Below are 15,111 nucleotides of genomic sequence, written 5' to 3'. Positions count from 1 at the left end.
TATTTTATTTTTGCTTCCTGAAACTGAGTGTTTTTCTTTTTTAATTAAAAGTGGAAAAATAATATAATATAAGGAAGCACTCTACAGAGTTTAACTTCACATATTGGTACCAATGAATTTTTATAAATTATCAATGCTGCAAAAACAAATGTTCAGAATAAAACAATATATGGACAAATAAACATAGATGTTTGGGTTCCCAGATTAACCTAGAAAGAGAAGCAGAAGTACATTTAACAATGCTCAAATGATTAAATTCAAAATAATTGAAACTCCTCTGGCCTGGTGTTTGGTATCAAGATGCATGTTGACTGTTTGTCCCGGCTATACAGTAATATATCGCGCTTAAACTTTCGCGGCTTCACTCCATCGCGGATTTTAAATGTAAGCATATCTAAATATATATCAAGGATTTTTCGCTGGTTCGCAGATTTCTGCGGACAATGGGTCTTTTAATTTATGGTACATGCTTCCTCAGTTTGTTTGCCCGGTTGATTTCATACAAGGGACGCTACTGGCGGATGGCTTAGAAGCTACCCAATCAGAGCATGTATTATATATTAACTAAAACTCCTCAATGATATAAGATATGCTTCCCGCGCAGAGCTTGATTGTTTGCTTTTCTCTCTCTCTGACATTCTCTGCGCCTGACGGAGGGGGTATGAGCAGAGGGTCTGTTTGCACAGAGGCTGTTTGCTTAGAAGATACGGACGCGCATACTTAAAAGCCCATAAGCACGTATTGATTTTTTGATTGTTTGCTTTTCTCTCGCGCTCTCTCTCTCTTGACATTCTCTGCTCATGACACGCATTCTTTGAAGAGGAAGATATGTTTGCATTCTTTTAATTGTGAGAAAGAACTGCCATCTCTGTCTTGTCATGGAGCACAGTTTAAACTTTTGACTAAAGGGTGTTATTTCATGTCTAGAGGGCTCTAATAATGTTAACAGTGTGGGAGAGTTTATAAGGGCTTAAAATATATAAAAATAACCATACAAACATATGGTTTCTACTTCGCGTATTTTCATCTATCGCTGGGGGTTCTGGAATGCAACCCCCGCAATCGAGGAGGGATTACTGTATATCACTGACTGCCACCTGTTAATAGTTAAAATTAATGTTTGTGTTTATTCTAATGATACATATAGTATTTCGACAAACCAATACTGCATGATATAAAATAAATATAAGTAATAGTTTTTTTCTTGCTAGTAAATGCAACATATTATTGATAAAACATAGAGGTAAGGAGTGGTAGCATTCTATATGTTGGTTAGCACATAGTAAGAATTTCACTGTATTTAGTACATGTGACATTAATGACCCCTTTAATCTGTAAATGGACAGTTCTTTTGTCATTTTTCTTTCAGAGTTGATAACAAAAAATTCAAGTGAGAGCTCCATGTTCTGTTTCTTTGAGTTTCATACAAGAAATGTCAATTCAATACCGCCCTAATCCAGTACACAAGTAACCAGTGGAATACAATTTTTCCTTTACAGAACAGTGCATTATTGCTCTCTGTATTCAATATGTTATGCCATAACTTAATCCTGATTAGCTTGCCCAAGCTGTATTGTTTTTAGAGTAAAATAGATTGTGCTGTTGTAGTGGTCATAAAGACACTACGATTCACACTGCCACAGAGATGGTGATTTATTTATTTGTTCAGTGGGGACTCCTAGAATGCGCCCAGCATTGGACCAACATGCATCACTCAGACACAGAGACACAGACACAAAGGGATTAAACATAATCAACCTGAATATATTAAACAAATATAGAAGGTGAAATCTAACTAAATGATAAACAAAAACAATCCCTTCCAGCTCCCTGATGGAGATAACAAATATAATAAAACTTAAAAACAACATCAAGCACAATAAACACAAAGTCCAATAAACTGTCCCAATGAAGTTGCAACCAGTGATGTGGAATGAAGTAGAAATGAAAAGTCAGGGTGATCAGTTTAGGAAGACTCCCTTATCCGAAGCATGATGAGCAATCCAACTAAGTACTCACACGGCATGCAGGCACAAACAGTTCATACATCCATACAAGCATGGTATTCCAGGACAAAATGATAATCCAAAGGCGGTGATAGTGATACTAGGCATGGGGCTAAAAGCAATTCAGAAAACATATCAGATACCAAACACTGACAAATAATCATACATTTTGGCAACTGTAAATAGTTCATTTAAATATGTATAAAGGATCCCATGAAGACACAGGAGCTGTAGTTATGTCCTGTTATGCTGTTGACAAAACCTTACACTTATTAATAAATTAGAAAAATTCTGTAGTGCTATTCAAGAAAACCCAGAAACAAACTATATTGATCTGATGACCTCAAAGATGCCTCCCTTTTAAAGCAAGAAAAGGGTCATGGTAAATTAAAACTAGTCATGGCAACAGTGAACAAGTTCAAGGGCTTGTTGCTAGGCTATCTGCAATAGTTCCTCGTTTTTTACAGTTTTTACATTTCCTCAGTCCGTAGTCTGTGTTTAGTGGTAAGCTGAATCATAAACACCTTTATGAGTATTGTAACTTTCGTTCACTCAGCTTCCAGTCTGCAGCATTGCTGTTTTTGCCTGATGCTGGCTGACATGTCGACAGAAGACACTGACTTCTTAATATATAATTCTGTCAGAAGGCTTGGCCCCTTTGACTGCACTTGATTTTAGTATTTAGACCACTTGTTTGTAAATAGGCTTGCTACACAGGGTCCCCTAGTGGGTAATAGTGGTTGGAGGACTTTTAGACCTTCCTCAGTATTTGCAACTGCTTCCTTACTGGCATTTTTCCCTCATCGTTCTCTTTCACATCCTCAGGCGTTTGGCTTACTGACAGGGACTGGTGTCCTCTTCCTTTCTATTTCCCTCTTTTGAAAATTCTACTCTGAGCACCAGTGAGCTAACTTGAGGAACTTAAACAGACATCCTGAGGTAAAGAAGGTTAAATAAACTGCTGCCATGAAAATGCCTCCAATTCTGTTGCCACCTTTAGGGCAGAAGGGTTGAATGAAGGTTACACCTGAGTGGGAAGCTGATCATTGTCTGAGACCTTACTCAAACAGATCATAGCTATCATTAGTTTCTTACTTCCAAAAATCTCAGAATTTGATTTATTTTTTAACCTCTGCCGCTTGGCCATGTCATGTCTTATGCCTTCTATTCACATTTACTTTTCCATAATTTTAACACATATTCTCCTCTGAGGACCCTGCAGTCAGTAATGAATAACAGTGATGTGACTCCATGATAAAGTGCACAAAAACAATCAGGAAATCATATAGGAGATTAATTTACAGATTAATTAAACCATGAGTAACTTCAATTCATCTTTTTTTTCTTTAATTCTTGTGGCCGAGAAGTAACTAGAACGACCAGAGTGGTCCCGTGTGACAACCTTCTCACCACTCTAAGAAACTGTCATGGAGTAAAGAAGAGAAGTTCAGCAGATTAAGTCATACACTTTTTATTAAGCACATGTGAAAAACACAAGTCGCCAAAAAACACACCATATGCTTCAACAAGAGCAGTCCTCTCAGGGCATTAAATAACACCAGCAAAAGATGGGCGCTGTGCTGCCTACATGACAAGAAGTCTACTCTAACCTACAATACAAGTCAAAAACATTTTTCCATGGGTCTAGAAAAAACAGGTGCGGACTAATGTTGCAGGTGGCCAGAAACCAGAAACTCTTATGCATTCCAAAATGAAAGCTATACCATAATGCAACTCTTTCTTAATATAACCATTAAGCCTAGGCCTTTCTATGAATTACACACATAAAATAAAACATTATTCTGTACTTTCATCTCAGAATGATTGTACTGTTTTTTTGCAGTCGAGTATCACTGGGTCTGCTCCAATTTTCTTTGTCAAAATACGCAGGCTGATAATCTTAAATTAGCACTGTGGACGTGAATGTGTACATGAATGTCCCCATTGATTGGCTGGTATTTCAATCAGTGTTAGTTCCTTCCTTGCTCTCCTTGCAGGATGATGAATCCCAATGACCCTGTACTGGAAAGGCAGAGTTAAAATATGGGAATGCACCTATGCAATCAGAGTGAATTAGTAATAGCAATACACAGTGCCATTCTCCATTGTTGGCTTGGCTAACCAGTTAAAATGGGAATTCAATGCCTATTGAGTAGTAGTTCTCATATTTTAGCAAGTAAGTTGCCAAGCAAATTAGTTTATTCTGTATAACATAATACAAACACGAGTTTCATTTTTTTTTTAATTTATATTAGCAAATCAAAGCACGTAGCTGCAGTCTAATTGACACATCATTTGCTCATAGAACCAAATTTTTGTAATGGATAATGATAGGTACATTCACATGCTGTAAAAATAATAGCTTGATAATGAGATTATATTTGTTGTAATATATTTGCATACATCATCGCCAAAAGAAAAGTAACGCTCAACATGATCTCCAACAGCTTTTGCTGAATTTAAATTGAGAAAGATATCCTAAAAGCAGGGTCTCCAGCTATAACTTCAAGTTGATTGAAAGCTTCTGTTTGATCTGAAAATTGATTCTGTGAAAGAACGAGCTCATGCAGAGACATCTAATTTTACATTTTTTTCTTGCTGCCCAAACAATTACTCCTCAGACACCAAAGTAGTAATTACAAGTCTACTGATCCCAACATGTCTACAGCAAAACATGGTAAGTGGTTTAAAATGTGTTTTGTTTGCCATTCCCTCTTCCTTTCCCCTTATTGGAAAAGTCAGAGGTAATAATGTACTAAAGTACATATATATTCAATATACAAGGCAGACATGTTAAAAATACAATGCACAAAGGGTGCATTTTTTAAATGTAATTTACAAGAAAAAGATGAACAGGGGGACATAAATGTGTACAATTAAACAGGAACAGGCAGATACTACAAGCCCACTTTCTCACCTCAGAGTAACACAAACTCACCCTTCTCTCATTTCCCATCCCTCTCACTTTCAGCATGTTTACATGTGCTTCAATACCCTGATTATTCAAAGAAACCTGATTTCTAAAATGCCATGGAAACCCTTGTTTACCCTCTGAGATGTAGATGCCTCCATGAATGATCTGATTATGTGGCCATGTAAACCCATAACTGGGTTAATGTTAAGGAATTTGTACTTGGTGCATGTCTGTTGCACTCTGTCACCCTGCACAAGTGCTTGCTTTGCGCAAGCTTTCAGAAGTCACGGGTAAAAGCATCCACATAATACATTTCCAGAGGCAAATGTTCAGGTGATGGCATTATTCCTTCTCCTGGCTGAAATAATCTGCTTAACATTTCTGGAATTACTAAATTTATGTTGATGAACTGAATGTATAGTGCTAAGTTCAGCAACACAATCTTGAGAGCAGTAGAGTGACACGTTAAAAGTAACATGCGTTAAGTAGTCAGAATACTTTTTAAAGTAACGAGTAACCTAACACAATACTCATTTTATTGAAGTAAAAACATCGGCATTATTATTATTATTTCAGCAGTACTGGGTGTACAGCATGATACACACATGTCAGGTCTTTGAAGGGCTCAATCACACAGACAAGCATAAAAGAGTGTGCTGCAAGAAATGCAGTTACAGAAACCTATAAATAAAGTGTCAATTTGACTAAGCATATTTATAAAACACAAGAAAATTATCACAGTCATGCTCATTTTTAAATTCACATGATGTTGTTTAACTCTTTTTTATTGCTTGGTTTAATGATGTCACAGCAAAAAAAGAACTCCACAAGATAATAATAATAATACATTTTATTTATATAGCACATTTCCAATGCTCAAGAATTACTTGCACATGTAAACATGTAATATTAAGAAACCGAGTTATTCACCTTGATTATGAGTTTGCATATAAATGCACTAATTCTGTCCTAGTCTCTTTCCAGCTGATAGTGAGCCCTTACCCCAATCTCCCTCCCAAACCTAGACATACTGGGTCTTTAGTTGTGAGATTGTTTTAAACTCTGCCCCAGGGTTACTTTCAGACAAGGAATAGAATCATCTCTAGGGTCTTTGCAGCCCTATTTTTGCCATAGGGGCGTCAAACTAAATCTCACTCTAGTGGCTCCTGGTGTTTCTACAACACTGATCTTTCATCCATCCATCCATTATCCAACCCACTATATCCTAACTACAGGGTCTGCTGGAGCCAAGCCCAGTCAACACAGGGCACAATGCAGGAACAAACCCCGGGCAGGGCGCCAGCCCACCGCAGACTGAGGTTTCAGTTACCTTGAAATGACTGTATCTCTAAAGCATCCCTTTCTTTGTCTGTTCTATTAAAGGGAAAACCAGGTACTAATTTTTGATCCTTGGACCATATGCTAGGGTGAACTTTTGTCTAATTTGGGTTCCTTACATGGACCTATTCTCTTCTGTAACTAGATTTAAAGGTTCTTCTGCCTTGGCCACTGTTTACAGCTGTTTCAGGCATCCAGTCGATTAACAAGGGACATCACTCCCATGAGGTTAAATTCCTTCTTGTTTTGTCTTGGTAGAGTAATATATTGCTCTACTTTCCCCTTTTGTTTTATTACTATGCAGCCTTTGTCAGAATGCCTCAGATCTCCCAGACTTACCACTGTTTATAAGGTATTGTATCATATAACTTCTCCATGTATAACCTCAGGCAATTAGGTATAGTAAAAGACAAGCACTACGGTGGGCTGGCGCCCTGCCAGGTGTTTGTTTCCTGCCTTGTGCCCTGTGTTGGCTGGGATTGGCTCCAGCAGTCCCCTGTGACCCTGTAGTTAGGATATAGCAGGTTGGGTACTGGATGGATGGAAAAGACAAACAGGAGTTAAGTTACACTTTAAATAATGTATTATTGATAGTATTCATAAATAATAACAGTATACAAAGTACAGTTGAATATTGGCAACCATACAACCTGATAAATTGTGATGTGTAGTTTCAGGCAGCACACAGACTTGTTAGTTACTTAAAATGTCTCTAGTTAAGGCATCATTTTGTGGTCAGCTTTCCTTTTCAGTTCATGGTGCGAGATGGTGTTTCAGCTGTTTGGTAAGAGAGAGAGAGGTAAAGTAAGCATATTTATAAGTTTTCTGTCCAACCCCTACAGCCAATAGGGCATCATGGTACGTAAAGACTTCTGATACAAGCCGATTCCAAACAGCCATATTTCAGACCAATGGGGGAATAGCACACCTTTATACTTGCCCCTAAAACCACATATTAAGGTAAAGCTTGATAGTTAGGCAGCCTGGTTTTCCTGCAGAGGTTGAGAGAGAGACTTCAGCAGAGAAATGCCAAACTGGGTTGAGGCACTTCCCCCAAACCCTGTCGTAAAATTTACTTTCCTGACATAATCCTGGTTCAGGGATATGAATGCTTCTCACTAATGTAACACTAATATTATATTGCTTTGCCTAAGTTACAAATAAAGACATACAAAATATTTATCAACTTGTATGCAAAATTTCACATCACAACACTTCTGCACTGGTGTGATACAATGCATTAACACTACCAGCATATGCTTCTGTCTCTGGCTCTCTCATCACCATTTTTTAACTGTAAAATAAACCAAATTTAAAAATATCAATGGGTTCTGCACACAGTTAAACAAAATTAAATCCACAATGATCTTAGCAAATTCCAACCAATCAGAAATTAATCTGGAACATGGGGAAATCAATGCAATAAGGTATGAGAGCTCTAGATCCATCAAAGAAGTTATGTTTTTCTTTCAGAAAGAAGCCAGAAATATGACAGTGTGGACACACCCAGAATGGTCTCAGCCAGTCCAGCCCATTAAGATCCATAAAGGGACTGTCCCTTCTGGTCATGTGGCTCCAAATTGATATACAATAGTCAGGATCATTAGGTGAGGATGTTTGCTTAACAGTGTTATTTCAAAGTATGTAAATAATAAAAGGGAAGAAAGATGTATTGATTACTCAATTGACTAAAATAACACAACAAATAAAGAAATTTGATATTGGCTTCTTTTTCATCCACCAGTGAGTCTTTGCCTCAGGTCTATTCTCAGCTTCATACTTATAACTCCACACAGACAAAAGTGGCTTGAACTTAGTTATATACCAAAATTATTTCTAGGCTAAGAATTCATTTACTGGGTAAGGAACATCCTTCTTTCATCAAAAAGACACCATGCTAGACTTTCTATTTTTGTTTCAAACTGATTTAGGTGAGAGAGCTTACAGAGACTTTGAAATATTGGAACTCTAGTCTGGTGGCATAGTACCACGAAGATGTTGACCTTCCTGTCAGTAGATAAGCTGCTGCAAACTCTGATAGCAAAGTTTTTTTAAAGTGCATTAAAGGTGATCAAAAATGGTCGTTCATGTGTCAAAATTAGAACACCATTAGGACAGGTGAGAAACAAGAAGGACCCAATGACATCCTTCTCAGCAACAGAGGAGATAAAAAGAGGAATTCATTTATAACATTTAAGACGGTGGATTTTCAGGTAATGACAAGATGAAAGAAGTGGTGCGTGACTTGTTTAACACTCAAACAAAAAGCTTTTTTTTCCTGATGGTACTAAGAAAGCTGTAGATGCTGGTATAAGTGTATTGAGATGCAGGTGAAGTATATTGAATCTGAAATGTCTCTGACACATAAAGGCTAGAGGCACTTTTATACAGTTTTAGATGAAATCACCACCAATAACATAAATGAATAAAGTTTTCAAGTATTTCCTATTATTTACAGAGTTATTTTCTTTTATTTTTCCCTTCCTTTCTGTGATTGTTAGGCCCATATTTTTCAAGGATGTGTATTTCACATTGACTTAATTCGCCACAGTTAATAAGTTGAAATTTAAAACATCTTATTTGGATGCCTTTTTGTGTGTTGATTGAACTCTGGCTTTTTGATGACTTTGCATTGTTTTTTGCCATGGTGATCCATTCCAACTGCCCTCTGGAGTGCACAGCATGTGACTTCATTGGAAGTGCTGGCATAAAGGTTGACTCAAAGGCTCACTGAGTATGGGATAGTAGGATTCTGCATTTGATTTCATGTAGCTATTTTCTCTTACTAACTTACGCATTTTTGAGCTAAATATTTTTCTGGCTTTAAAGTTTGATTTTTGGTTTAGCATTCTTATTTTCACTGTGGTGGGCTGGCATCCTGCCCAGGGTTTGTTTTCTGCCTTGCACCCTGTGTTGGCTGGGATTGGCTCCAGCAGACCCCCATGACCCTGTAGTTAGGATTATATAGGATGGATTGTTATTTTCAGATGCTTGGTCAGCAGTCCTTTTGCTATTGACCTCTGCTTGTTTTCAGACCACATGTTTTCTCCCCATCGTTTTTTCAAATTTCCACTGTCTTGCCTTGAGTCACATTGCCTTGCCTTGATGTACATTTACATATTTAAATATTTAGAAAATCTTCTCCCTCAACATAAAAGGTAGTGATCTTTACGGGCCATATCAAAAGTGTGACCATCAGAAGGAGTTATTGCTGTCTTGAGATACAACAATGAACAACAAAGACTAGTCTGAAAGACGTGACTCATTAGTATTTTACCTGACACAGTTAGCTTGCTTTTATTAATTACTAGCAGAATACCCGCGCTTCACAGTGGAGAAATAGTGTGTTAAAGAAGTTATAAAAAAGAAAAGGAAACATTTTAAAAATAACGTAAGATGATTGTTAAAGTAATTGTTTTGTCACTGATATGAGTGTTGCTGTCATATATATATAGACACAGACACACACACATACACACACACAAACACACACACATATATATATATATACATATGCATATATATACATATACATATATATATACATATACAAATATATACATATACATATATACATATACAGTACATATATAGCAAAATACCTGTGCTTTGCAGCGGAGAAGTAGTGTGTTAAAGAAGTAAAAAAATGAAAAGGAAACATTTTAATAATAACGTAACATGATTGATAATGTAAATGTTTTGTCATTGTCATGAGTGTTGCTGGCATATATATATACATATATATACAGACACACATTTACTTACACTATACATATATATATATATATATCTATCTATCTATATATATATATATATATCTATATATCTATCTATCTATATATCTATCTATCTATATATGTACTGTATATCTATATCTATATCTACCTATATATCTATATATCTATATATCTATATCTATATATATATATATATATATATCTCCTTTAGGGTGTGAGCAGCTGTTGCTGGGGTGCAGAATCCATTGAGGAAGAAAAATTAAAAACATTATTTGTACAAAATCTTAATTTATCTATCCATTCCTAAATAATTAAATGGGCAGGCTATTTTGTATCAGTGCAATACGCTGCTTGTTAAAAAGGATGACTCCTAATCTTACGTGCACTTAGTGCTGCGTGGGTATTATGAACTATCGTATTTCTTCAAGTTCTGTTTATATTTTAAATATAAGTAATTTTTATTTGGTCGACAGAAATATGTTTAGTAGGAATGAAAGTTAAATTTTATCATCATTGCATACATTTTTCTTCACCATAGAAATTTAAAGACTAAATCCAACTGCCTGATACACACTCACTGCACCCACTCTCGCGAATCAAACCTCAGACGTCAGCGCTAAAGGCAAAGCCTTTTATGTTGCGCTAGAGTGTGTGGTTCATTTATTTGACAGTATGTAGATCAGGGTGTGTGTGTATATATATATATATATATATATATATATATATATATATATATATATATATATACAGTGGTGTGAAAAACTATTTGCCCCTTTCTTGATTTCTTATTCTTTTGCATGGTTGTCACACAAAATGTTTCTGATCATCAAACACATTTAACCATTAGTCAAATATAACACAAGTAAACACAAAATGCAGGTCATATGGTTTGGAAATGTTACGCACAGAACATTTAGGAGAAAAATATTTGCTTATCTGTCAGATATTGGATGTACAGTTATTCCCAATCATTTAATAGCATTACCTAGGGTAACACCAGACGGGATAAGATCATGAGATGTAAAGTCTGTTGCGATATTAACTTATTTTACTCAAATAGAAAATTATAATTATAATTAAAATTATTAAAATTATAATTATAATAAAAATTATTATAGCCTATGCTCTCCATAATACCAATGCCTCATAGTATCTAAAATTAGAAAAAAAATGGTCAGTGAATGGCCCAAAGTTTCTTTTTGGCAAGGGTTCTTTACTATTGTTCTAAAATAAGTCTACCATGGACCCCACTTAAACTTTATGTTTGTATATTTGATGTTTCAATAAATGTGAGGAACAACCTGGCATCTTAGTTCATACAGCTGTCTGAACAGCATGAAAACATCCTACCCTGTATTCACAACATAATTAATTGCTGATCAACCTAAAGGAATGTATTTAGACCATGGGACCAAACCCAAATTCCTCAAGTTATACCCATGCAAACTTGGGGAGACTGTCCTAACAGAAAATGGCATAACTGGGTGCTGGACCACAGTCCAAAGACCATAAGGTTTCAGCTCCTGTGTGTCACTGTGGTTCATTGCATTACAGTATTTTTAAATATAGCTATGTGATAGTTAAATAACGGTCCCAGTGTATGGCACATTAATGTAACGATAATGGAGTGATTATGGATGGGTTTTGCATGGTGACAGACTAGAGTTCATCCAGTGTTATAGTACCTTAAGCTGCTGGCATTGGCTCTGGGTTACTGGGACCTTATTTTTAATTTAAGGATGAATAGACTTTTGGTTTTAATTTATGAGGAACACCTATAAAAAGTTTAATATTTTATTATTATTACAGTTGTGCTTGAAAGTTTGTGAACCCTTTAGAATTTTCAATATTTCTGCATAAATATGACCTAAAACATTATCAGATTTTCATTCAAGTCCTAAAAGTAGATAAAGAGAAACCAGTTAAACAAATGAGACAAAAATATTACACTTGGTCATTTATTTATTAAGGAAAATGATCAAATATTACATATTAAAAAAGTGGCAAAAGTATGTGAACCTTTGCTTTCAGTATCTGGTGTGACCCCCCTTCACAGCAATAACTGCAACTAAACATTTCCGGTAACTTTTGATCATTCCTGCACAGCGGCTTGGAGAAATTTTAGCCCATTCCTCTGTACAGAACAGCTTCAACTCTGGGATGTTGGTGGGTTTCCTTCCAGAACATTTCGATTGGATTAAGGTCAGGACTTCAATTTGGCCATTCCAAAACATTAACTTTATTCTTCGTTAACCATTCCTTGGTAGAACGACTTGTGTGCTTAGGGTCATTGTCTTGCTGCATGATCCACCTTCTCTTGAAATTCAGTTCATGGACAGATGTCCTGACATTTTCCTTTTGAATTCTCTGATATAATTCAGAATTTATTGTTCCATCAATGAAGGCAAGCCGTCCTGGCCCAGATGCAGCAAAACAGGCCCAAACTTCTACCACCATGTTTCACAGATGGGATAAGGTTTTTATACTGGAATGCAGTGTTTTCCTTTCTCCAAACATAACGCTTTTCATTTAAACCAAAAAGTTCTAATTTGGTCTCATCCGTTCACAAAACATTCTTCCAATAGCCTTCTGGTTTGCCCACGTGATCTTTAGCAAACTGCAGATGAGCAGCAATGTTTTTTTTTGGAGAGCAGTGGCTTTCTCCTTGCAACCCTGCTTTTCATACCATTGTTGTTCAGTGTTCTCCTGATGGTGGACTCATGAACATGAACATTAGCCAAAGTGAGAGAGGCCTTCAGTTGCTTAGAAGTTACCCTGGGGTCCTTTGTGATCTTGCCGACTATTACATGCTTTGCTCTTGTAGTGATCTTTGTTGGTCGACCACTCCTGGGTAGGGTAACAATGGTCTTGAATTTCCTCCATTTGTACACAAAACACACACTAGGGCCAATTTATCGTCGCCAATTCATCTAACCTGCATGGAACACCTTACTCAAAAGTGTTATGGCAAAATGTTTTAGTGGCTGCTATGCTGACTTTCTGGGATATTATAAGGTAGTTCAGAAAAAGTAAGGATAAACAGAAAGTCTTACAAAAAATGTAATGTTTCAGCGATGGCTTATAAGTGTTATGCCAAAATGTTTTAGTGGCTGTAATCATTTTCTTAAAATGCAGTTATCAGAGATTTGATACCAGATAATAATCATTTGTTCCATCACCTCTAGCCATTTCTCATTTTATCACATAAATTGGCAATCCTTCTCAACAAGCGGCTAACTATTCCAGCACTACTTGTGATTCCATATAGAAAGTCAATTATTTTATTCCATTTTCTGCACTTAACATGCTACCGATATCTCCAAAGTCTCTTTTATAATATACCCCAACAGCCATAGTTTTTTCATCACTGTCTTTTTCTAGTTTAATCTATGTAAGATTTTTGGTGCACTTGCATTCATATCTAACCAAATTAATTTTTAACAAAATTTGAAATCTTAAATAATGTAAAACTTTATCTTTTGCAAAAGATTAATTACAAAGAATACAATTTCTAATTTTTGGGTTGCTGTTATTTTTGTGGTGCAGCCTAATTGAAGTGGTAAGTCAATAATTTAATTCAGATTAATAAAGTCTACAAATGCAAGTTCATCAGAAAAATACCTGCATGGTGCACAGTGATGTTAAGCAAAAATAGCAATAAGAATGTTATTATTCTTTTCTGAAGTCATTAATGTTGTACCATAGCAAATATGTTATATTTTAATAAATGGAGGCAATACAATTACAGAGGTTAATTTTTGACAGCCTTAAATGGATTTTCATGTCTTTTGTGCTTTTTGTGTTCTTGTAGAATGCATTCCTTTTTAAAGAGCCTTTGATATTAACATGTTCAAAGTGACCTGGTATGGCCCTTTAAAAATATCCTGACAACCGCATCGACTCAAACATTGAGTACTTAACAATTATAAATGTAGCTGTTAATACAGGAGCAGCCATTAATGTGTGCAGTGAACTATACAAACCTCTCAAGATATCTTCTTTGCCCAGTTTTTGGTTGCCAATTTCTCTATTTATGGCACAAAGCCATTTTATCAAAGTGTACTTTATTTTGAATTTTACACAGAATGGAAAATGATCTGTAAAAAATAGACTAAAGAATGATGAAGCTGTAAATCAACCTGTAAGACATTTTTTGATTGTGCCCTTGAGGAATGGACAGGGTAAGCTGATGGAAAATCTTACCTATTAGCTAAGCAAATGAGCTATAGTAGATGGTCTGAATGGTATCCTCTCATGTGTAAACTTTCTTATAAGAAAATGTTGAAAAAATGGACCAAGAGCAATAGAACTCGATACTGAATATCTTAAGGTTTTTAAAGGTTCATCATATTCTATATTCTAAACAAATATCATGCACAAATAAAAATAAAACTTAGAAAATCAATGCCATGTTTATAAATGCAAATCATAAAACAGTTTCGGCAATTAAAGTTAATAAGTCCTAAACCAGATAAAGTATTTTCCTTTTAGTTTTTCTTTGACAGATATGATTGCTTATATTTGTGCTCTGTTATGCCATTACATGCTTTAAATTTGGTTTCATTTCTGAAACATCCCCACATTTTTCCTTGTGCAGAAATACAGACCCATCATCTTCTGTAGTTCTAATGAGTTTTCATTTTCCCTCAAATGATACATGTGATGCCAGGGACCTGCAGCCATGGTTACCTTACTTTTTCTGGAAGGACGGACTAGAGTCAGTGAGGCAAATTTGAATTTATAGTTAGAATAAAGGCAGAGTTTATTAAAAACAGAGAATAAAGTATTCAAATCATGCAAACCATGCAATTCAGATCTTCCAGAAATAATATGAATCTATAAAATTGTGTCATAAAACAATTGTTTTTTGGGATGCAAAGGAAAAAATAAATAAATAAATAAAATTAAAACCCAAATGGCTGAAAAGTAAATCCTTGTAGATTATTCCCTGTTTTCATTCATAGTTTTCATCAGGACCATGGGAAACCTTAAGCCTGTCACTGATCCTCAAGCACATCCGAACTATGGCTGTCTGCAGCTCCCATGGATGCTGCTACATCTGGCCACTACAATGCCATTACTCCTAGGGCACCTTACCCATCTCTGTATGCCACTG

Source organism: Polypterus senegalus, chromosome 3 (assembly GCF_016835505.1).
Source record: "Polypterus senegalus isolate Bchr_013 chromosome 3, ASM1683550v1, whole genome shotgun sequence".
Classification (NCBI taxonomy): Eukaryota; Metazoa; Chordata; class Cladistia; order Polypteriformes; family Polypteridae; genus Polypterus; species Polypterus senegalus.
The sequence above is the reverse complement of the archived record's forward strand: the minus strand, read 5'-3'. Positions refer to the sequence as shown.